Source organism: Gossypium arboreum, chromosome 3, assembly GCF_025698485.1.
Source record: "Gossypium arboreum isolate Shixiya-1 chromosome 3, ASM2569848v2, whole genome shotgun sequence".
Taxonomy (NCBI): Eukaryota; Viridiplantae; Streptophyta; class Magnoliopsida; order Malvales; family Malvaceae; genus Gossypium; species Gossypium arboreum.
The window spans coordinates 3,136,951-3,164,514 of NC_069072.1; the positions used below are offsets into that span (position 1 = coordinate 3,136,951).

The 27,564-nt window shown below is 31.6% G+C and overlaps 1 long non-coding RNA gene across 1 annotated transcript in view; it reads right to left on the reverse strand.

Annotated features, from left to right (window-relative positions):
- Window positions 1–11,453: 11,453 nt before the first annotated feature.
- The window catches only part of LOC128290076 (uncharacterized), a 31,105-nt gene continuing 14,994 nt past the window's right edge, over window positions 11,454–27,564 (reverse strand). Inside the window, exon 2 of the long non-coding RNA XR_008279716.1 lies at window positions 11,454–11,898. This is a non-coding gene — a long non-coding RNA (uncharacterized LOC128290076). The remainder of the gene's footprint in view (window positions 11,899–27,564) is intronic.

The window sequence follows — 27,564 nt, forward strand, 5'->3', positions numbered from 1 at the left end:
TTGTCCTTCTAATTTTAATATACTCTTGACCCTTTTTAGTATTTACATTTGTTATTTTGATTGGTGTTTACATATGTGAAAAAAAAAAATCTGCAAAATGATTCAAAGTTCAAACAGAGGAGAAACAGTGAGGTTGAAATCTATTCGATTTGAATTTATTTTTGGTTAAAATATGCCACAAGTCCATGTACTCTTCGACAATTTGAAATGTAGTCCTTATACCATTTCTTTAAGAATTTAATTATTTTACTTTTATATTTCAAAATTTAAATCCAATTAATTCTGTCATTTTTTTAACTATATGACTACCAAATGAGTTTTTTTTTAATTTCAATATATCACGCGAACAAATTAAATAAAAAATTAACAGTTAAATTTAAATTTTAAAATTCAAAAATAAAATGATTAAATTTCTACAAATAAAAGCATAGTGACACATATTATTGGACTTAAACAGAAGACGTTAATATCCTCAAAGCATCAATTTTGTCATATTAACCAAAATTTCATTAGTTTCTTAGATATAGTTTTACATTTTTTTTCATTCGCATCGTGGATATGCTGCAATATGATATTAGATTAAACATATCATGTTAATTGGTAAAAGTATTATGATAGTCCTTGTACTATAATTTAGATTGCATTATAGTCGCTCTACTGAAAAAAAGAGTAAAATACTCCTTGTACGTTAAATGAAAAAGCAAAACAATCTATTTGTTAAAATTATGCCGTTAAATGTTTATTTATATAAGGCATAATAATAAATTTAGCCCTTGACAATTTTTTTTCCAATTTGGCCCCTAACTCTTTATTTAGACTAAATTAACCTTCAACCTTTCATTCATGGCAATATATAGTTTTAAAATTGATATCTTTATTGGGTTTAAAACAATTGATAAAGCTAACCATAGTCAAAAGTTAAATACTTGAGTGGCTCTAGCTATGTTCTTTTATAATAGTTGTTTTAAACTTCTTGATAATGTAACGCCCCCACACCCGAGACCGTCGCCGGAGTCGAGTATGAGGTGTTACTAAGCTTAGTTTAACATTTTTAGAACTTTGAATTATTTGTTTCTACATTCACAGCTTTTAAGCTACTTGCGTCACAGTCACAAGAAAAATCATATCTCGAGTTACGAAACTCGAAATTAAGATCCGTAAATTTTTCCTGAATATAGACTCATAAAATTATCTACTAATTTTTTTCTAGAATTTTTGGTTGGGCCAATTAGTACAGTTTATTAGTTAAAGTTACCCCTGTTTCAGGACCCGACTGGTCTGACCTCTGTTTACTACGAACCACATTTCTCTCTGTACAAAATTCATATGACTATGAGGTTTGTTTATACTAAAACTAGACTCAATAAGGATTCTGAGGATATAAAATACACCACCTAATTATATCTTTACAATTTATGGTGAATTTCTAAAGTAGGAACAGGGGATTCAGAAACTGCTATGACTCTGTTTCACTAAAATTAAAATATCTTCTAACATATACTTCCTTTACTTGTTTCATTTATTTCATGTGAAACTAGACATAATAAGCTTCAATTTTATATGTATTTCACCACCAAATTCAATTTCTATGATTTTTAGTAAATTTTCAAACTCGCATTAGTGTTGCTGCGGTATTCTGTTTATGGTAAATTTCATCCTTTTTATGAGTTTTTATGCACTAAGTATCTTAATAGTTTTCCTTAACATCAAACATAATCTAAACTAACCATTTTCATAATTTATCATTATCAAGCATTTCCTCAACCATTTCACAACCAAACCATAAGATCATTTACACAAAATGGGTATATTGCTATACATGCCATACTTAAATTTACAAGCCATTTACCAAAAATCTTCGGATAGTGTGGTGAGCCTTCGACCTATCCCGACTCCTGAGCTGGCTTGTCCAAAACTACAATGAGTAAGAAGGAGGGAGTAAGCATAAATGCTTAGTAAGTTCATATGCAAATAATAAGTAACATAACAAACAGTTATACCAGTCAACATTAGCATACATCACTAAAACACATATCACATTTTAATCATTCTTCATCATCTTATTACCTTATCGTGGTTGTATCAATACTCAACCCGAGGGTTAAATACATACCTGTCCAAAATATCCATTTCATATCACTTACCAATACGTCTCTTTACATCTCGAAATTTTCCTCCATTTGAGTAGAACTTTACCCGTTGAACACATCGGAATATAATTGGATACATGGATAACTTGCACATAAGTGCCACATATTCAATCAAGCAATCATGTAACCCGCCCATAGCGAACTCGGACTCAACTGAACGAGCTCGGGCGTTCGCATCCATAAGTGAACTCGGACTCAACTCAACAAGTTCGGATGCCTAGTTACATCTCACGAACTCGGACTCAACTCAACGAGTTCGGACATTCGCATCCATAAGTGAACTCGGACTCAACTCAACGAGTTCGGATGCTCAACCATCCTAGTGACATGTCACTTGTATCCTAATCTATTCCTAAGGTTCAAACGGGCTTTTCCTCGAACACTTATCCTTGCTGTCTTCCGTAGAATGCGAAATCAATACTCGGTAACAATTATATTTAACAAGTAGTTCACATAATTTACATATTATTTGAAATTAACCACAAAGCATACATTTCATAATAAAATTCAGCATAACACATAATTAATATCAATAACTTAAAAATAACAATTATGCTACATTATTTACACATGAACTTACCTTGGTACCAAAATACAAAGATTTTGCAATTTAGTCCACAATCTTTTCTTTTCCTCGATTGAGGTCGATTCACGTCTTTCTTGATCTAAAATAACACATTTAGCTTATTTAATACTCACATTATCAAATTAATCCTTAACTCAAATTTTGGAAAAATTACAATTTTACCCCTAAACTTTTGCATATTTACATTTTGCCCCTAGGCTCGGGATTAAACTTTATTCCTTATTCTTATGTTTTACAACATGCTGATCACTTTTCTCTTCTATGGCAACATCAAATTCTCACTCTAACATGTACTTGTGACTATTAGGTATTTTTACCGATTAAGCCCTTTTACTCGTTTTTGCTTAAAATCGAGTAGTACAAGTTGTCTAACATAATTTAAAACTTCATATTCTATCATAAAACATCAAAATACACAAATTTCACATATGGGTATTTTTCCAAATATAAACCCTAGGTTAAATTATTGCTAACATAAGCTTTATCGAGTTTAGGGATCTCAAAAACGTAAAAATCATTAAAAACGGGGCTTGGAATCACTTACTATGGAGCTTGGAAGCTTGAAACAAACCCTAGCTATGGAGAACCCTTGAAATTTCGGCCTAATGAAGAAGATGGACAAAAATTGGCTTTTAATTTTGTTTTTAATTCATTTTAATAACTAAATGACCAAAATACCCTTACTACTAAACTTTCCAAAAATTCCTTCCATGTCCTAATTTTGTCCATGAACTTAAAATTGGTCAAATTGCTATTTAAGACCTCCTCATTAATATTCCAAAACAATTTCATACTAAAAACTTCTAGAATGCAAGTTTTGCAACTTATTCGATTTAGTCCCTACTTTCAATTTAAGCACTTTAGGCATAGAATTTCATCACGAAATTTTCACACAATCATGCAATCATATCATAAACATCAAAATCATTGTAAAATAATTATTTCTATCTCAGATTTGTGGTCACGAAACCACTATTCCGATTAAGCCCTAATTTAGGATATTGCAGATAAAGTTAAGGAACTTATAATAAATAAACTCTCGATTATCATGAAATAATTCTCTAAAAATAAAAAATGTTGTGAGAGAAAAGAAATATGAAGTTGAGAATGGAGCGAAATAAAAACAGATTAAAATGGAATATGTTATATATATATATGAACATATATATCTATTTTTAATTTTTATATTATATAGCGACTTATTGTTAATGGCTCGATAATTTGAGTTGAGATAATGTTGGTTTAAGGTTCTACTTGCTATTGAATCCAGTCAGGGTAGATTTTAAGGCCAATTGAATAGAGATTTAGTAATAAGAATTATTGAATTGTGTCGAAGAAAATGAAAGGATAGTGATTCAATCTATCTCAAGGGAGACTAATAGGATTGTACATAGAAAATGCTACAAAATATTTAAGTATTTAAAATATTTGATGCAATAAATAATAAATAATATTACATCGGCATGGTCAGCATGTTTAGAGACTAACATTAGAATAAGATTAAAAACAAACCTTCGAGTGGATATTTTTATGGTGAAAATCTCATTAGAAAATTTGTTATTAGATGATAGGAGATGAATTTTGATATTTATGTAAAGACAATGATGAAAATAGAAGAAAAACAAATTATCAAAAGTGAAATAAAATTATCACTAAAAAACCTCAAAAATAGTAATTTGATGGTTAAATTTGTTATCATGCTTTGTTATCATGTTTATTTCCATAATTCATCTAACATACAGGGATCAATTTATCTAATTTTTAGTAGAAGGACCAAAATACAGTTCATGTATATCATATTTATTACATTATTTATATATATATATATATTAAATCAACAAAAAAAAAAGGAGTCATGATAATTTGACACCCTTAAATCATGGTTTATGTGTCTAACCAATTACCAATCCAACTACTATAAATTATGTCAAAGTTGAGGCAAAAAAGAGGCACCAAATTGTTTGGAACCACAAGTATTAGCTATTTTTGTGTCGGAAAAAGAATAAAGAATATGAAGAGGGTTTCCTTTGTTATCTTGTGTGTGGTGGCACTAGCGGTGGTGGTGTTTTCGGGTGAAACATGCATGGTGGAGGCAGTGACATGTAACCCCATCGAGCTCAGTCCATGCTTAGCGGCAATCATGGTGCCGTCGCAGCCTCCTTCAGCCGCTTGTTGCAGTAAGTTGAAGGAACAGCAACCATGCTTTTGTGGTTACATTAAGGACCCAACTCTTAAACAGTATATGAACAATCCCAACATTCCAAAGGTAGCTAGCTCGTGTGGAGTTGCATATCCTCCTAAGTGTTAAAATGTTGCTTCATTAGAGCATTTCCTTCTTCAAGGACTAATATGAATAAATTGAATAATTAAATGAAACATAAGTTTATCTATTATTATACTCATAGTCCAAATAATTTTCTTAATTTTAATATATATACATGCATAATGATTCAAAATTCAAATAAAGGAGAGAGATAATGTTGAAATCTATGTTATTTAATTTTTTTGAAGTATTTGTACATTTTATTCTTGATTATAAGTTTTAAAATATGATTCTTTAGATAAATGAAAAGATTAAAATAAATATATTTTATTCTTTTCATTTTTGAAATTTGTCCATTTTCTTTTAATTTGAAAAATTTAGTTTATTTTTCTAATTAAAAGTTAAAATCAATTAATAATATTATTAATTAAATTATATTAAAATTGAATTGTGTTATCAATTAGAGGTAGAAAAAATTACTAGTTAATAGGGTCAATCTTCTTTTTTTATCAAAAAAATGTAAGTTGCGGGAACGGGATTTGAACCCATGACCTCAAGATTATGAGCCTTGCGAGCTACCAAACTAATGGACAAACAAAGATTGAATGCGCTCCTCTTCCATATATGTACAAATAAAATAGCCTATTTATACAGAATGGTAAATGGGTCCATCTATGATCATCGATCATAAAAATAAATAGAAAAAGGAAGGGACACAACTGAAAATTAAAACATCATATATTCAGTTTAATAGAAGTCTTTTAATAATTGACCATAGAAATAAATAGAAAAGGAAGGGACACAACTGGAAATTAAGATATCATATATTCAATTTAACAGAACTCTTTTAATAATATTATCAATTGAACTTTAATAAAATATATAACATCTAATTTTTAATCTCGTAAGATAATGCAAGTAATTTAATTTTGTACTATTAAAAACCGAGCAAATAATGTTTAGTATTTCTATTAGTAAACTCTAGGATAAATAACAATTTAGTCAAATAATAACAATCGAAGTAAAATCAATAATTTTGTTTAATTAAAGCTAACGTAACAAAAGAAAAGAAGATAAATGCAACTATGAAAACTAGAAAACTCAAGGTTTGATATCCTTCCATTATATATATAAGGATGAACATCAAAATATTGATATTGAAAGTGTAATATCTCAAACTCGATTTAGACGTTAAACCCAAATTTGAGAGATTACATTGACTATTGAAATGGCCGGACAAAATTATCGGAGTTTAAAAATAGTTGTTTAAAACATTTGTTTATTTTAGAGGAAAAAACTTAGTCTGATGTCTTTCATTTTACTAGAAGAAATTGTTTTCCCTCAAAATGATGGAGTTTAAGGTTTACTTAGTAAAATGTCGATTTCTAATTATTATATGTTTTTTAAATATCATTTACATAACTATGCAGCGGAAAAAGTGATATTTAACATGAGTTTAATGGAAACCAGATTTTTATGCGTGATTAATTAATAAACCATAATTCAATAACCTAAAGCAAAATAAACTGTCATGCATGCTGGACAAACCCAAAACTTAAGTCTCATGCCACAATTCTAATGAAATAATACCGTCTTTGAAAAGTAAAAATTGCAATTAATGAATTTAAAATACTTTTATATAAGAAAAACAATTTGTGCCGAGACCTCAAGATGTTGAGTCCAAGTCCTAATCTGGTGGGTTATCTGTAGAGATGGAAATAATAAGTGGAGTAAGCTTATGAAGCTCAGTATGAGTCCAATCACATGAAAGTGAATGCAAACGGTAGAGAAATCATACAAAATAACGACTCATAAAATAAATCACAATTAAATAGCAATTCAGAATATTTGTATTTCAGATCAACTCATCAATATAATATCACAGCCACATGTAAATGCATATGAATGCAATGCAATTTCAATTTATCAGAAAATAAATCCTACCCAACTTCGCTACAAACCTCACTGGGAGTTTCCCTGAACTCAAACATCTTTATACACCTGGTTGTAGTTTAACCACCACTAATTTGCAGATAAATTGCACTAGGCTGGAAATGTACAACAAAATTTCGCAAATAAAATCTATTAAAGGACTGTAGATATACAACAAAATCCGCACATTTTATCTTTTATTATTTTCAAATATTTTTATAACTAATTATATCCTAACTGTTAAAATTTGTTTATGAATTATCTCTGAGTCAAAGGATCGATATAAATAAAATGAATTATTATAAGAAAATAATAAGTTTATGTAATATTTTTACTGCAAAATATGTGTTATGTTTATTCAATTATTTATTCTTTTAAATATTTTCTTGTTTTTATTTATATCTTAAGTATATTTTAGCTAATTTGTTTTGTATTGGATGGAAAATTTGATTAAACTGTTAAAATTTTAATTGTATTAACGTTGGAACTTGCATAACAATGTACTTATACTTCACTATTGTCATTGATAATTTTATGAATTTTAATGAAGTATACTTGAACCGTAACATGAGTTGTAATGTCATTGTAGTTAAAATTTCAGTGGTCTATTTAACTTCTTTCATCTAAAAAAGTAATTTAGCTAAATTTTAAAGATTAAACATTAAAGTAATCGAAAAAATAATAATTTGAGCCAAAATGGAAAAAAGAATAAAAGTTATGGGATTAATTTATTATTATGTCCTTATTATTTAATAGTAAATTAATTTTTATTAAAATTAATGTTTTCATTTAAGTTTAAATTTTAAAATATTTTTTAACATTTTATTATTTTAATAGTAAAATGAAATTTTGATAAGTTGAATCTCAATCCAAATCTAGCTTAGTAAAAAGTTTTTATAAAATTTGGGCTGCAATTTGACCCAGTTAGATTGTTGGACATTTCTACAATTATAATTTGTAATTGTTTTTGCTATTATCTCTAACATATGATGTTTTGGCTTCCTAATTATGATAAGAAATGTGAAGAAATGTGAATTGTTGGGAATATTTTAATGTTTAGTATATTTTTGTACTAAACAGATTTTCCATCTCGATGTTGAACTCCTTTCATCGCGATGACGGTTAACAGTTTGTGACATCTCGACATTAAGTGGTCTGACGTCATGACGTGACACACTGTTTGGGGACGTCGCGACGTGGAGGTAGTCACGTCGCGATGTCGTTTTGAATTCTTTGCAGTTTGGTCCTTATCCTGGATCAATTTTAGAGCTTAGGTAAGTTTGTATAAGACTCGGAAAAAGTTTGGTCATTTTGATTCGTTTTATTCTTTAAATATCTGTAATTATTCCATTATTGATTGTAACACCCTGTAGCTCGGACTCAATGATCAGGTAAGGTGAGGGGTGTTACAACATATAAAAAATTTGGTAAAAAATTTGGTAATATGTCAAGTAATCTTAAACTCCAACAATTCTATTCTTAAAGATAATATTAAATTTCGTGAACTAGAGACATTTCAAAGAGAATATTACATTCCAATAAAAATAATTAAAATTTAATATACCAAATATTACAATCATATTCTAACTAATTAAATTACATAAAAAGTGAGATTGAAAACCAGAAAAAAATTCATTCCATAGAACTAAAATATCAAAATTATAATATAAACTTTGATTTCATTGCATATGATATCAAAATATTGACCGAATACAATTGTATGCATCAAACTTAATTTTGATTTAAAAAAGGTATAAAGATAAATTTAGCCCTCGACGTTAATGTTTTATGTTAATTTGACCTTTGTTCTTTTCTTTAACTAAATTTCGTCATTAACTTTTTGAAAAGTGTCAATTTGTTTTTCTTTAACAGAAATGTTAGAGTAAAACATTAATTTTTTAGTAATATTGATATGGCAATCTGCACTTCATGCTGACATCATACTTTTTTTCTTATATGCCATATCAATAAATAATACAAAAATATAAAAAGATATTCAACAAATAAAAATTCAAAATTATAAACAAATTATAAAATTTTCAAAAAATTCAAAAATTAGTAGAGTAAATATGGATTGCCATGCAAACTATCATGTTTAAAAAGTTAACATTTTATTTAGTATTTATATAAAATAATCATTTCGACTCTTTTTCAAAAGATTGATGGTTAAATTTGACTTTAATTCAAAAGGTTGGTGGTTAAATTTGTCTCTTTTAAAAAGGTTGAGGGCCGAATTTAATTTTAAAAAAGAATAATGATGATATTGACAAAAAAAAATTGTACTGTGATGGGCTAAGTTTGACATTGTGCCTTTAAAAAAAACCATTATCTTTCACAACTTTTCTTTGCTAGCCCTTGTACTATTCTCTCTCATTTTGCAAACTCAAAGAGAGCCTTTTGACGCCGGGGTCATCCATCATATAACAACTCGAAAGTTAGTGATGTAGAAAGAATACGGTTTCAGGATCCCATTTCTGAAAACTGAGTACGAAGTTATATTATAGGTGAATTGAATTTTGGATAGATAATTTTTCTGAAATAGTGATTAATTAAGGTTTAGGGACTAAATTGTCAAGTCCAATCGCTATAAAATTTTAATTAGAAAATGAGTTGAGGACTTATATAACAATTAAACTAATGACTAAAATGGAAAATTTACCACCTTAGAAATACTAGTGGACGGTAGATGGATGTTATAAATATATATTATAAAATTTTAATTAATTATATTATAAAAAGTTAAAAAAATAAAGTAATATATGTATATACATTAGAAATCGGGGGATAAAGATAAAACATCATCTTCTCTACCAAAATTAAGAGAAATTGAAGGAGAAAACTCCATGGCCAATTCTCAACCTTTTATTTCAACAATAAGCTAATTTCGACTCGAATTTCTCGAGGGGAAAGGAAAAACTAAAGTCGTCGACAAATAACTCGAAGTTTCTTGTTTGTATTTCTAAATTCAAATCACTTAAATTGTTGCACATTTCTATTGTTTTACATGGTAAGATATGGAGGTAAGCTGAGATTTGTTAGCTGAAATTAAATTGGTACGAATATGTTTGATTATTGAGATAAATGACTAAATTGAATAGAAATGAAAATAGTGTAATTTGATAAAAGTATGAAATTGAGTTGAGATTTGTTATATACAGTACTGGAATGGTGAATTGAGGATGAAATTGATATTGATAGAATGTGGAATGATCTTATAATGGAATTGGAAATTGGTTATCTATTAAATGTACAGGTTATCCTTCGGTTTATTCGATGATGCACTATGTGTGCCAATATAATTGTTTCGGTATATTTGATGATGCACTGTGCATGCCGGTAAATGATGATGCATTGTGTGTGCCAATATAAATGCTTTGGCTTGTCCAATGATGCAATATGTAACACCCCTTACCCGTATCCGAAGCCGAAATAGGGTTCGAGGCATTACCGGACTTATATTTTAATATTCACTCACATTCAAAAGATAAATCTTGCATACAATTTAAAATTTTCACACATTCATTCATACCATGAAGACATATTTCTCAAAAATAAGCTTATACCATGCCTGAATATACACAAACATTAACATCATTAACAAGCCATTCTCGCATGGCTACATATACAAATCAAAACGAACCACATTGAATTTAGCCTATACATGCCACAGAACCAAAAACTTAAAGCTTTTAATTACCGAAGTGATAACTAGATAGTGTGATGTGGTCTCCAACGACTTCCAACTCGAGCAAGTCTCCGAAACTCTATGAACATAAGAAAAACACACAGAGTGAGCTTAGAAAGCTTAGTAAGTCATAAGCAAATAAATCATTTCAATGGTATTTACAAATCATTATCATTAAACCAAATTTAACAAACATCAATCACTTATACAATCTTGTACTCGTAAATTCATATAACCACATTAAGTAGCTTCTCTTATCTTATTTATCAATGAATATATATATATATATATATCACGTTTTCACATTCAAAAGACAACCGTTAACTCAATCATATAAATCAAGTTTGCACATAATCATTACATGAATAACCAAAACATGTAATGGTTCACTAACCACTTCATATATAACTTATCCATTTGGCTACATTTCAATTTCATAAATCTATAGAGCACATATTCACATTTCATTTTCTTATAAATCACATATTATCTTACACATATATATTACTTTCCATTTCCCAAAACCATGTTTCTCATTTCATAATTCCCATGCTCAAAACATAGGACCACAATTCGTATAACAAACATATATGTATCACACCATTTATTTATACATTCACATCATTTGATGTCATATATTTCACATATTATCACTTGAAACATAATCACCTTTCATTTATGAATTTCATAATCGAAACACACGTACCTGAATTATATATCCATAAATCATAATCATATTCACTTTCATTACTCAATTTCATAAACATTGCAATATACCTGAATCGGATGCACATTTATATATTCATTTACTTCTCAGAGTACCAGTTGAACCATTCGGAAACAAAGAGGATACTCGGATATCTCTGGAAGCTCGTACAATTAATTTAGGTCACATACTTTCATACAATGACAGACATCGACCGAATAGGTCATGCTCTTATTCGTAGATATAGTAATCATTCACACATATATATCGTTCTTTGATACTAATAATTCACCTTAAAAATCAATTCACATGCGAGTACATAATACGTACCTGACTATCATAATGTATCATACATATTCAATAGTAGTTTACCTCGAACTTTCAAATTCATAATCTTACTTGAATCACCGGCGTTAAGCCTGCTAGGTTTAAAACCCGAATCCGGTCACCAGCACAGAACCTGCGGAACTTTAAGCTCGAACATAATACCAGCACTAAGCCTGCGGGATTTAACCCGGATATAATACCAGCACGAAGCCTGCGGGATAAAACCCGGATATAATACCAGCACAAAGCCTGCGGGATAAAACCCGGATATAATACCAACACGAAGCCTGTGGGATAAAACCCGGATATACATCAAATATCATGCATATTTAATCTCACATATACTCAAATTCACCCAAAAACACATAAAAAGGGTAATTTGCACATTAGCCCCTAATATTTCATATTTTTACAAATTAGTCACTATTTCCAAATAGCACAAAATACACAAAATCTTATCTAACCCGTGTTAGACCGAGTTTACCTTAGGCTCTAGTAGCCCATTTATTCAATTTATTTCACACTCGGAACAAATTCTCCAAAGCTCAATTCAATCGGCAACATATATATATATTTATTTACAACTTGATTCAGCACATATAATGTGTAACACCCCTAACCCGTATCCGCTGCCAGAACAGGGTTTCGGAGCATTACTACCATTTGCAGATCACTTAAAAAAAATTAAAATGCTTACCGATTCAATGCATCATATAAAATAAATATATTACCATTCAATCAACAGTTTGGCACTTGTATAAGCATCAAACAACAACATTGTTAGTATACTTGCACATATCTCATATAAATTCAACATTGATATATCTATTTTCTCGACATGTCGCACTTGAGTTTAATAATAGTCTCAATTACATAATTTCCTTGTATCAACATATCAAAGATAATCATATATGTACATGTCATGAAACATATCATGCTCTTACCGTTTCTTCACAAGCATATATCATTCATTTCATTATATCAATATTTTATGCTTCATCATTTCCATATATTTTATGTATATTTATTACGGTAATGACTTATATCAAACTTAACATAAATTATATTCCATGTACTTATACTTATTTCGTTTATCCATTTTCATAATTATTTCATATAATGCTTTTGTACATATATTTCCATATGACCAGTTCTTGTAAACATTTCACACAACCATTTCATATAACCATTCGTCACCTGATACATTTTACCTGAATATCAATTGTTCAACAGATGTTATAGCGTCTCCCATCCACGGTCTTATTTATCTTTGACGTGATGTCATAGTGTCTTTCAACTATGGTCTTACTTATTTTCTGTCATGTTGCCATGGTATCTTTCAACCATGGTCTTATTCTTTTCATGTCACGTTGCCATGGTATCTTTCAACCATGGTCTTACACATCTCATATCAGGTTGCTATGGTATCTTTCAACCATGGTCTTATACATTTCATATCAGGTTGCAATGGTATCTTTCAACCATGGTCTTACACACAGGTTGCCATGGTATCTTTCAACCATGGTCTTACACATTTCATATCAGAGAGCACACTCCCGCGAACCTCATCCTTACAGTGGGATTACCAGTCCAGGCTAAATCCCCTGTAATATAAACTCATAGAGTATTGTCGGGATTACCAGTCCAGGCTAAATTCAGACCCTAATTCGGATTACCCGTTCGGGCTAAATCCATTTTACACATATTCTTCGGGAGGGCTATATCAGGATAGGATCACCCGTCCGGGCTAGATCCTTTTTACCGTCAATTCCTTTTCAGAGATCCATCGAATTTTCCTTTCATTCAACCGGGATTTCTTCTCCTTTTATCAAATTTATCAATGTTTCATAAAATTTCATATAATGAACATTCAAATCATATTCATATCAAAACATGCATTTCAAGCATTTAAGAATATAATTCAAGTTTACGAACTTACCTCATTGCTTGTTTGTGTTTATAATTTCATTAATCGATATCTGTTCTTTTCCACGATCAAGTCTCATATTTGAGTCGTCCGGATCTTTATAAATAAATTTGATCATCATTTTCATTCATTTCATATTCTAATGCATTTAATTAATGCTCTAGGCAAAATTACCATTTTGCCCTAAACTTTAATTAATGACAATTTCATCCTTAAGGTCGGAAAATAAAATTCTTGCAATTTAATCCTTATTTCCAGCTATTATTCTCATATATATTGATAACAATCCATGAATTCTATAAAATATCAGAATTTTTTATAATTTTAACACTTTTCAATTTAATCCCTAAAACATGTTTTCCCCCAATCTTGAACTAAATTAATAATTTCATTCAATTTTGTAATTTGAATAATAAAATAATCCATTTCATGCAATTTGGTCATTTCTGACATGTTTACAAAATTTCCCATAAAGTTTTACTTTTATTCAATTTAGTCCCTGAGCCTAAAATATGCAAATTAGCCATGCTAGATGAATATTCATACATATTTTTCCTCCTCCTCCTCTCCATTCCACATCCTTAATGTAGATAACACACTTGTAAGTAACATTATCCATAATTTTTATTATTTACTTTTATGAATATTCAAGCTATCTATCTGCATCATAGTCACTAAATTATTTATATCTAGATCTATAGAACTCCAAATTAATATCTGATAATTTTCCTGAATCTAGACTCATATATATTCTTACCATAAAAATTTCAGAATTTTGGTTTAGCCAATAAGTACAATTTATTCTTTAAAGTTACCCTGCTACTTTGTTTTGTGATTCGACCCCTCTTCACCAAAATTAATTATCTCCTCATACAGGATTCAAATGATGTTCTTGTTTGTTTCTCTTAAAAATAGACTCATTTAGGATTTTAGAAATATATATTTAAACCCCTAATTATTTTTATTCAATTTTTTTATGATTTTTCAAAGTCAGAACAAGGGAACTCGAAAATTTACAAATCCATTGCATCTCAAAATTTACAAATCCATTGCTTACACTATTTCTTCTATGAGAAACTATACTAAATAAGATTTAATTCCATATTTTTTTCATCTTCTAATTAGATTTCTACAATTTATGGTGATTTTTCAAAGTTAGTCTCTCTTCTTTGTCCAAACTGTTTTTGTGCAAGCTATTAATTACCATGTTATAACACCCTTATTTTCTTTTTCTACACCATTTCTCATCACTTTCTCTTATTTTCTCTTCACTAAGATATCAAAAACATAGGACCTTATGTAAGAAAACTCTACTATAACATTATTTTCATGCTTTGTCAATAATAACAAGCTTAAAAACATATTGAAATCTTGATATACTTACCTTGTTCTATTGATACTAATCTTTAACTTGATTTTCTCTCTCCTCCAGCTTCTATTTCTTGAATCCAACTTGATATTCTAACTCCCCATGCTCTCCTTAACATTTTTATCTCTTGGTAGCTATGGAAATTCATTTGATTTTTGGGTGAAAATGGTGAATTTTTGGTAAAAGGACCAAATTGTAAATAAAGCAAAACTTTGTTTCTTCCTCTCTTTCTCTCACGTTAGTGCATGGGAAAATATGGATGAGAATTTCTCATCTTCCTTTTTTTATATACTAATAAAATAATAATAAAATATCTTATTAAAGTATTAATAAAATAATATTTATCTAATTAAATAATTATAAAATATCAAAATATCTCTAGCATCATTATTACTTTCTAGATTTCTCTCTCTTTCAATTGACCATTTTGCCCTTCATTATCTTTTAAAATTCCATCCTTGAGTCATCATTTAATTTGGTAAAATTTCAATTTAGTCCCTCATAGTTCTTCATCTATTCAATTTGGTCATAATTCATCCATTTTTCTTAGTTTCTAGATCATTCCACTCTTAAATTATTTACACTATTGGTCCTTCAACTTTTTCATATTTACACTTTAACCCCTCAAATTATGAATATTTACTCTTGTACAACAAAACTTTTCTCACTTTTACAATTTAGTCCTTTCTTGAATTAATATATCATAATATACTTCTCAATATTGACATAACTCAAAATTTCCCTTTTTGTCACTTTATTTCCTTATTTTACTATATCAAAGATAGTATCTTACTGTAAAAATTTTCAAGGTATTACATAATGCACATACATTAATACATCCAAACATGAAATATTAGCAACCATTACTGAATGGTCAAGTTATTCCACACGGATTATTAGACAAAAATATACAAGTACATACAAGCATTACCAAATGACCGAATCTCCATTGTATTTAAAAATAATTCATGCACCACTCATTTAACTATTAATAGTCATCTACTAAGTACCAATGCCGAATAGAAATGTGTCAAGTTCACATGCTAAGAATCATGCTAAAATGTCATTTTCAAAACCAAATTGTTTTTCATCTATTCGGCTAGCAAATTATATAAAAAACTATTTTATACCAATTTCATAACCAAATAGTCAGATTAACTAAACACCTTAAACTTAACTTAATAATTAACAAATCAACTATAATTCATGAATATTCTTGTCTTCATAAATGCACCAATAAATCCAATTATACAAGCAATGATTTATTCATCACTTAACTTATTCAATTAAGCCACAACCGAAAACAAATTCATCAACCGAATCATTATTTAACCAAAACATAAAAAAATCTATTAATAGATATTTATTTTCATCATCAAACACAAAAATCATCAAACTTTCAACAATGGCAAAACACAAAATCAACATAAATTCGAAAATTGAAGCATGGGTTTACTAGCATTCAAGCAACGATCTCAAAATATAAAAATTATCAAAACCGAGTCAAAATCACTTACTAATTAAAGCTTGAAGTTGCGAACCCTAATGGCTTCCATGAACCTTTTCTTTTCTCATTTTTGGTTGAAAGAACCATCAAAGATGATAATTTAACTTTTATTTTATTAATATATTAACATATATTCATAAATTACTCAAATAACCTTATTTCAAATTCAATATTTCAATAATGCCAAACCAACATTTCCACTAACTAATTAATGGTCCATTTATCACATAAGGACCCTAACTTTTAAGCTCCATAGCTTTTAGACACTTTTAACTTATAGCATGCTACTTTTACATTTAACGCAATTAAGTCCTTTTATAAAATTGAGCTCTAAGCGATAAAATTTTCACGAAAATTTCACACTTATTAACTCACATACTGTAAACACCAAGAATAATACTAAAATATTTTTTGACTCGAATTTGTGGTCCCGAAACCTTTGTTCGATTAAGGTCTAAACTAGGTTGTTACAACTCTCCCCTTAGGGATTTTAGTCCCTAAATATCTTACTAGAAAGTAGATTAAGGATTTGCTTCCACAGTATATTTCAAATTCACACATAGCTTTGAATTTCTTATCTCTTTAATCTCACGAGTAAGATTATGATCTGTCTTCCGCTATACATCATACCAACCTGAATCTGCTTATAACTGTATTAAATTACTTTCATTCTCTGCTTAATTTTTCTGATGATATTAATCCCGTGGATCATTTTCCCACAAAGCTCGGTCCTGAAACAACGGAGTTTGGTAATTGCAACCATACGATACCTCATACAATGTCATATTTTTTATACACACATGATAGTTTATCAAATAGAAATAGCCTCACTTAGTTGCTTCCAAATTTTAAAACACAGTGACAAATAGATATTTCGAGAATTTCAATACAACTTCGTACTCACAGCTTACTGTAATTTCTCCTAGAATTACCATATAAATTTTAGATTTCACTCTGAAATAATGATTACTGGCACCATATGCAAACTGACAGTCTCTGAGACAATAACTCAGCTGATTTATCAAAAGAGAAATCTATGCGTACGGAAGGACTTATTCAGACAGATAACAATAATTCAGATAAAATCTAGCTTTTTAATGATAAGAAATAATTCAAATACAAGGTTCATCAAAATTCTATTTCATCATTACTACTTTCTCAGATAGAATTGTTCCGATATATATAATTCAGTATCAAGTCCTCAAGATTACGAATCCTTTTTCCAGGCTATCCTTCAATTCACATATGTACGTTCAAAGTTTATTTCCAATCCGGTGGATAGATTCAAACACATATAACTCAATTAACTTTTCAATCGGATAATTCAGATCAAACTAAACCATTGAATCAGCCTTTTCAAAGAAATCCTTTCTTCCCATTAAAAAAGATAATCCAAACATATCATTATACAGAAGCCGCAACCGTAAAAAAAAGGAATCATAATGTCATAATAAGACCGACGTCTTAACTGTAACAATAAATAACACTCCGACTATCAATAATGCATTTAAACACAGAAAAGAATTCAATATGGTTTAAACAGCAATCAATGCAGAAACACAACTTCTATAACTCTGATGACGGTACCACTGTACTCTCACATTTCAAGTCACAAATTATAGTCATAATAGACATAATCATCTCTGTCAAATAAATATCTCTTGCCGTTAATCACATGGAATCATAAGAAAACCAAAATAGTGAAATTTCAATGTCTGAGGCTACACAGAATATCAGAAAATTACAACTTATATAAAATATATCAATTCCGATGATATCCTAGATAAGTTCTGAAAAGAATAATGTCACTCATAAATACTGGAATCCACAGTAATAGAAGTTATATAATCTTCACTTATTTTCAACAGAACAATAGCCAGTAGAAATAGAGTATTAGAATCATACAAATTTTACCGTTAACTTTTATATTCACACAAGGAAATAATTACCAGAGAAAGACATAACAATGTCGAGTATAACCTAAACAGACCAACAATGCTTCCGTCCATTAATATGTTTAGCTAATGTTCTCATACGATAAGAATTCCCTCATAAATTATACAGTCACAGATGCTTCTAAGGATAAATATACGCATAGAATGCCCAGAAGGAATCATAGTAACTGCCCGACTATAATTATTGGACTTAGCCATCACTATAATTTAATCATTATTGAACTGTCTAATTCTGTCATTTTTTTTAATCCCTTCACTAATAGAAATCTATTCAGAAAAGCTTCTAGCTAATATTTTCTTTAGATAACATACCTGAATAGGTCAATTAATCGGAGTTAATTTCTTCTATAACAATGACGTTGTATAATCCGAATAGTCTTCAAAACTATCCAATATCTCTTTTAGTACTGCCTTCATTTGCTGATTCATTCTCTTTTTTGACCACATTAGTAATCTTTCAAACACGGATCTCTGTAACTCGAAACTCGTGAGCTTATTCTATTCAAATCTTACAGATTTCATTGTAACATTCACTAATAAGGACGGTGAGGTTAATAAAGCCTCTAATTCAACTCACACGTAATGCACATAACACATATTATCACAATTAGCCAGTTCATTACTGATTTCACATTCCCAAATCATTTAATAAACATTTGCTTATAATCACTTTTGTTCTTAACATGTAATTCTTATGCCAACTCAAATCACTAATTCGCAATCGAAATTCTCATATAGCATCATCACTCAAATGTCATAACTCATATTCTCATATAATTATAACATTTATCACTAACAAAATGTCATACAATTTGATCCATACCTTTGTGAGTTTCAACTCATAATCAACACATTTTCACTCAAACATTTGAGTATTTACTTCAGTACTATCAGAATTTGCTCGATTGGAAAACATAGCTGTCTCATCAAAATAATTTTTGTCAGAGTCGGGAGATATCACACTATCACAGGTTAAACATGGCATGTATAGCTAGACTCACATACGCTATGGTAGTCCTAAAACCGACTAAACCATAGCTCTGATACCACAAAATATAACACCCCTTACCCGTATCTGAAGCCGAAATAGGGTTCGATGCATTATCGGACTTATATTTTAATATTCACTCACATTCAAAAGATAAATCTTGCATACAATTTAAAATTTTCACACATTCATTCATACCATGGAGACATATTTCTCAAAAATAAGCTTATATCATGCCTGAATATACACAAACATTAACATCATTAACAAGCCATTCTCGCATGGCTACATATACAAATCAAAATGAACCACATTGAATTTAGCCTATACATGCCATATAACCAAAAACTTAAAGCTTTTAATTACCGAAGTGATAACTAGATAGTGTGATGTGGTCTCCAATGATTTCTATCCCGAGCAAGTCTTCGAAACTCTTTGAACATAGAAAAAACACACAGAGTAAGCTTAGAAAGCTTAGTAAGTCATAAGCAAATAAATCATTTCAATGATATTTACAAATCATTATCATTAAACCAAATTTAACAAATATCAATCACTTATACAATCTTGTACTCGTAAATTCATATAACCACATTAAGTAGCTTCTCTTATCTTCTTTATCAATGAATATATATATATCACGTTTTCACATTCAAAAGACAACCGTTAACTCAATCATATAAATCAAGTTTGCACATAATCATTACATGAATAACCAAAACATGTAATGGTTCACTAACCACTTCATATATAACTTATCCATTTGGCTACATTTCAATTTCATATATATAGAGAGCACATATTCACATTTCATTTTCTTATAAATCACATATTATCTTACACATATATATTACTTTCCATTTCCCAAAACCATGTTTCTCATTTCATAATTCCCATGCTCAAAACATAGGACCACAATTCGTATAACAAACATATATGTATCACACCATTTATTTATACATTCACATCATTTGATGTCATATATTTCACATATTATCACTTGAAACATAATCACCTTTCATTTCTGAATTTCATAATCGAAACACACGTACCTGAATTATATATCCATAAATCATAATCATATTCACTTTCATTACTCAATTTCATAAACATTGCAATATACCTGAATCGGATGCACATTTATATATTCATTTACTTCTCAGAGTACCAGTTGAACCATTCGGAAACAAAGAGGATACTCGGATATCTCTGGAAGCTCGTACAATTAATTTAGGTCACATACTTTCATATAATGACAGACATCGACCGAATAGGTCATGCTCTTATTCGTAGATATAGTAATCACTCACACACATATATCGTTCTTTGATACTAATAATTCACCTTAAAAATCAATTCACATGTGAGTACATAATACATACCTGACTATCATAATGTATCATACATATTCAATAGTAGTTTATGTAACACCCCGTACCCGAGACCGTCGCCGGAGTCAGACATGAGGGGTTTGCGGACTTAACTCACTTATTTGCACAGTCCATTTTAAATCTTTCTAGGCAGTTGGCTAACTGCGTCACTGTCACCTTAAAAATCATATCTTGAGTTCCAAAACTCGAAAATCAGTTTCGTAATTTTTCCCTGAAACTAGCCTCATATGTCCATTTACATATTTTTTTCTAGAATTTTTGGTTGGGCCAATTAGTACAGTTTATTAGTTAAAATCTCCCCTGTTACAGGGTTCAACTACACTGACCCTCTTGCATTGTGCCTTAGATAACTCCTTTTACAGGGCTTCAATACTTATACCATTTGTTTCTAATGAAACTAGACTCAAAAAGGAATCTATACATATATGGTATGACTTCTAATTGTCTCTGGTTAATTTATATAGAATTTCCAAAGTCAGATCGGGGAATCCAGAAACCGTTCTAGCCCTGTCTCACGAAAACTTTAACATCTCATAATATACTGTTCATATGAACGTTTCGTTACTTTCCTATGAAAATAGATTCATCAAGGTTCGATTACATAATTTATTCACTATTTAATTCCATTCCTACTATTTTTAGTGATTTTTCACATCCACATCACTGCTGCTGCCAGCATCTATTTTTAAGGTAAACTTTACCTATTTCATTATCCTCCATGGATCAACTAGAGTTTGTCATACATATACCAAAAGTGATCCTAAATGACCATTCCCATGGCTAACCGTTACCAACATTTCCATACCTCTCGACGAACAACATACAAAACGATTATAATGCTATGATCAAAGTATATTTAAGCCATTTTCGCCTGGCTATCCAAATTTACACAAAACCGAAGGGTACATGACCAATAACAAAAATGGTAGTCCTATACATGCCATTTCAAGGTTCAACCAAAAGTATACCGAAAGGGGCTTTGATAGTGTGGGCGACTTCGACTTCAAAATTCCGAGTCCGATGGTGACGAACCAAAATCTATAAAACAGAGGATTAAAGAAGCGGAGTAAGCATTAAATGCTTAGTAAGTTTTGAGCAAAGAATTTAACCACAACTGAAGTATAGCATTCATATAACTAAACGGATAATCCCATATATACATATTCTCAAATCATTCCTACTTCACATTCCAACCCTTATATTCATACATAAGGGATCATCTTAGCCAAATACCGGAAGCTCATTACTCGACTAAGCGAATATTATTCGAAGGGAATCAACCATTCCAATGCACATACGAAACATACCTCATTGTTGGGATTTTACAAGCGTATTAACTGAAATTTTTACAGCAAGATCGCTCATTCCCGAATCACATACCTTCGGAATTTAACCGGATATAGCTACTCGCTCAAATGCCTTCGGGACATAGCCCAGTTATAGTAACTCGCACAAATGCCTTCGGGACTTAACCCGAATTTAGTAACTCGCACCAATGCCTTCGGGCTTAGCCCGGGATTAGTAACTCGCACAAATGCCTTCGGATCTTAGTCCAGATATAGTCACTTAGCGCAAAAGCCTTCGGGACTTAGCCCGGATATCATTCGAATAACCAAGCACATATATCAATAAATCATGACACATCCGTATTTCATTTTCATTACCAAAGCTCAAACACAAGACACTTATCACACTTGCAATTTCGGCTCAATAGCCACATACAAAGAGCATGATTTTGATTTGCTTAAAACATGATCTAATCAAATCATAATCTAAGTTCTATTACTCAAAAACTTACCTCGGATGTCGTCGAACGATTTCGATGGCTATTCGACCACTTTTTCCTTCCCTTTATCGGATCTAGTTCCCCTTTGCTCTTGAGCTTAATTTTAACAAATAAATTGATTTAATCATTTAAGCATCGAAAAGAGGAACTCAAGGTACTTAGCCCATATATATTCATTAGACATTAAAGTCACATACATATGAAATCATGAATCAACTCAACATATTATCCCACACTTCCTTTTAGCCGATTGTCTAAGCCAAGATAAAAGCATCAATATGCTTGCCTCTAACCGAATACATGCAACGTAATCCATCTCATGTGGCGAATATGCATGTCTCACGTTGAGGCCATTTATATACTTAGTACCACATATAAATGACATACATTTTACTAACTAATGCATTACATATTATAACTCAATACGCATCCATCATTTACTCCATAACTAAAACACCACCATATATAAACATATACCTTGAGATGATATATATATATATGTCATACCAATACATCATGTGCAAATATATATATATATATATATATGCAAGAGCCGAATTACAAGGCTGATTATAACCATCTTATATATTTTCATCCCATACCCGAATGCACAAGTACATTATAATAGCTTCCAACTTAATTCATCATAAATTTTCTTTTTTTTTTTTCATGGCCGAATGCTCCTTCTACACCATTTACCTTTACAAAGCATGAATTTCATCATCCAACTTACAAGCTTACAATCTCATGAAGTTTAACCTCATAGTATCTATCAAACTCTCACTTATTAGCTTCTATCATAAACCTCCAACAACACCAAATAAACATATACTTCGTGGGTCTATGGTAGAACCAAGAAAGGAACTCATAGATATCAAGATGTAAACAAACTACCATTATTCATCTAAGTTTAGCATGAAACACAACCATCACCCTTATTAATCTTTTATAGCCGAAAACCATACTCGCCCCAAAAATCAAAATTTCAACATGGTTTACAAAAATCACTTGATATCTCACTCAATATCAACTAAAATTTCAAGAGCTAGTACAAACTTCCTTACCTTAATAGTGACCTAAGATGACCGATTGCTTCACTCCCTTCTTCTTCCTTTCAATTCGGCCAAGAAGAACCAAAGAACACAACTTGTTTTTCTTTCTTCCTTAGAACATTCGGCCAAGAGAAATGAATAAAGATGGACACTTTTTTTTTTGTTTTCTTTCTTACATTCACGGCAATGGGGAGGGGGAGAAACAATCACACACATTCTTTCCTTTTTCCATTTCTTTATTACCCATACTCCTTATTTTATTGTTCCTAACCTACATCACTAACATAACATGTTTGTGACATGTTTCCACTCATAGCATGGTCGGCCACTAGCTCAAATATTGGGCAATTTGACATGCAAACCCACCATTTCTATAACATGCATTAATAGGCCACTTTACATTTGCCTAGCACATTTCTAAATTTTCTCACATAAGTCCTATTTACTAAAATTCACTTACAATTAACAAAATTCAAACATGAAATTTTCACACATGCATAAGTACATATAATGAGCATCAACTAGGACAGTTAATTATTTTTTTATGACTCGGTTTAGTGGTCCCGAAACCACTTTCCGACTTGGGTCACTTTAGGGCTGTCACAACTTTCCCCCACTTAAGAAATTTTCGTCCCCGAAAATCTTACCGGTAAATAGATTTGGGTATCGCTCTTTTATAGAGTTCTCGGGTTCCCAAGTAGCTTCTTCGATCCCGTGTTTGAGCCATAACACTTTCACTAACGGAACCCTTTTGTTTCGCAACTCTTTCACTTCAAGAGCTAGGATACGAATCGATTCTTCTTCATAACTTATATCGGCTTGAATTTCGACCTCGGAGGGGTTTATTACGTGCGAAGGATCGGATCTGTAACATCGAAGCATCGAAACATGAAAAACGTTGTGGATCCTTTCGAGTTCAGGGGGTAAAAGCAACCTATATGCAACTGGACCAACTCGTTCGGAGATTTCGTACGGCCCAATGAATCTCGGACTCAACTTGCCCTTACGGCCAAATCTGAGTATATTTTTCCAAGGTGAGACCTTAAGAAACACTTTGTCTCCCACCAGATACTCAATATCCCTTCGTTTTAAATCCGATACGACTTCGACGATCCGATCTCGCCTTGGACTTTCACGAATTATTCTTACTTTCTATTCAGCATTTTAATCAAATCCACTCGAAAATTTTACTTTCACCGAGCTCGGTCCAAAACAATGGTGTACGGCATTTACGCCGTACAAGGCCTCGTAAGGTGCCATCTTAATACTTGATTGAAAAGCTGTTGTTGTGGCGAATTCAATCAAAGGTAAATACCGTTCCATGAACCACTAAACTCGAGGATGCAACATCTCAATATATCCTCAAGTATCTGAATTATCCGCTCGGATTGACCATCGGTTTGTGGATGAAAAGCGGTGCTAAAATGCATCTTGGTACCCAAAGCTTCTTGCAATTTCTTCCAAAATCGCGAGGTGAATCTCGGATCTCTATCCGACACGATAGAAATAGGTACCCCGTGTAATCTCACAATCTGAGAAATATACAATTCAGCTAGTTTATCCAATGAAAAATCCGTACGTACGGGGATAAAGTGAGCCGACTTAGTCAGTCTATCAACAACGACCCAAATCGCATCTTTCTTACTTGCCGACATTGGCAACCCAGATACAAAATCTATCGTGACTCGTTCCCATTTCCATTCAGGTATCATGATCGGCTGAAGCAAACCCGTAGGCACTTGATGTTCGCCTTCACTTGCGACATACTAAGCACTTGAAACAAAATCGAAATGTCTCGTTTCATACCATGCCACCAAAGCGGCGTCTCGAGATCGTTGTACATTTTCGTACTCCGGGTGAATTGACATTCGGCTACAATGAGCTTCGTTCAGAATCATCGAAATGAGTTCGAATTTCTTGGAACACACAACCGACTTGAACCTCAAACAATCGTCATCATCAATTTGAAATTGGATTCCATATTCGAACACATTCACCCGTTTTGCAACCAATTCATCGTCGACTTTACGAGCTTCACGAATTTGATGAATCAATAATGGCTTGGCCTCTAATTCAGCTACTAACACATTGTCGGGTAGAAACGAGACAAGTGTACATTCATCGCTTCGTAAAGTAAAGCAGTGATTTTCGCTTAAGGCGTCGCAACCACATTAGCCTTTCCGGGTGATAATCAATGACAAGCTCATAATCTTTCAACAACTCAAGCCAACGCCTTTGTCGCAGATTCAAGTCTCTTTGAGTGATCAAATATTTGAGACTTTTGTGATCCGAAAATACATGGCACTTTTCACCAAGTAAGTAATGTCGCCATATTTTCAAGGCGAATACGATGGCAGCTAATTCAAGATCATGGGTCGGATAATTTTTCTCATGTGGCTTTAATTGTCTCGACGATAGGCCATAACTCGACCTTCTTGCATCAATCGCAACCTAACCCAAGTAGGGATGCGTCACTATAGATGACAAACTCTTTGCACGATTCGTTTGCACTAAAGTTGAGCTTGATCAAATAAGTTTTCGTTGATCAAAACTTTTCGACATTTTTCCGTCCATTAGAACTTAACATCTTTTGAAGTAGCTTCGTCATGGGTGTGGCTATCATCGAGAAACCTTTTACAAACCGTCGGTAGTAACTAAGCAAGTCCCAAAAAGCTCCGAACCTCAGTAATATTTCTGAGGCTTCCAGTTAAGTATGGCTGAAATTTTGCTCGGGTTAACTCGAATACCCGATGCGGATACCACATGGCCCAAGAAGCTAACCTCTCTTAACTAGAACTCACACTTACTGAACTTAGCATATAACTACTTATCCCGTAAAATTTGCAACACTAATCTCGGTGCTCGGCATGTTCGGTCTCATCTCTTGAATAGACCAAGATGTCGTCAATGAACACAACTACTGAACCGGTCCAAATCTCGTCGAAGATCCGATTCATCAAATCCATAAATACCGCAGGGCATTAGTGAGCCCAAGCGGCATCACTAAGAACTCGTAGTGGCCGTATCTCATTCGAAAGCGGTTTTGGGTATATCCGAATCTCGAATTCATGAATCGGTAATAACCCGATCTCAAATCTATCTTTGAAAACACCGAGGCTCCCTTTAGTTGATCAAACAAATCATCAATACGCGGTAACGGATATTTATTCTTTATCGTCACTTTATTCAGCTGATGATAGTCAATGCACAACCTCATGGTTCCATCCTTCTTTTTCACAAACAATACTGGAGCACCCCAAGGTGAGAAACTTGGTCGAGCAAAACCTCTATCCGTCAACTCTTGCAACTGAGCTTTCAATTCTTTTAACTCGGTTGGTGCCATACGATATGGAGCTATCGAAATTAGCGTAGCCCCAGGTACAAGCTCGATACCAAACTCTACCTCCCGAACAGGTGGTAAACCCGATAATTCTTCAGGAAAAACATCCGGGTATTCACAAACCACCGGTACAAATTCGGGTTTCTTTTCTAACTCTTTGTCATCAAGTACATACGCAAGGTATGCATCGCACCCCTTTCTTACATATTTCTGGGCCAACATTGCTGATATTACAGTTGGCAACCCCTTTAAGTCCGTAGACTCAACTCGGATTATCTCGTTATTTGCGCACCTCAAATCAATAGTCTTGTTTTTGTAATGCACAACCGCATCATGCACGGTCAACCAATTCAAACCAAGAATAACATCAAATTCATCAAACGGCAAGAGCATCAAGTCCGCCGGAAAACAGGAACCTCGAATTACTAGGGGGCATTTATTACACACTTTGTCGACAAGCACGTAACGACCCAAGGGATTTGACACCCGATTTACGAACTCAGTAGACTCAATAGGTAAAGTCTTACTGGATGCTAAGGTTTCGCATATATAAGAATGAGTAGAACCAAGGTCAATCAAAGCAATCACATTAGTATCAAA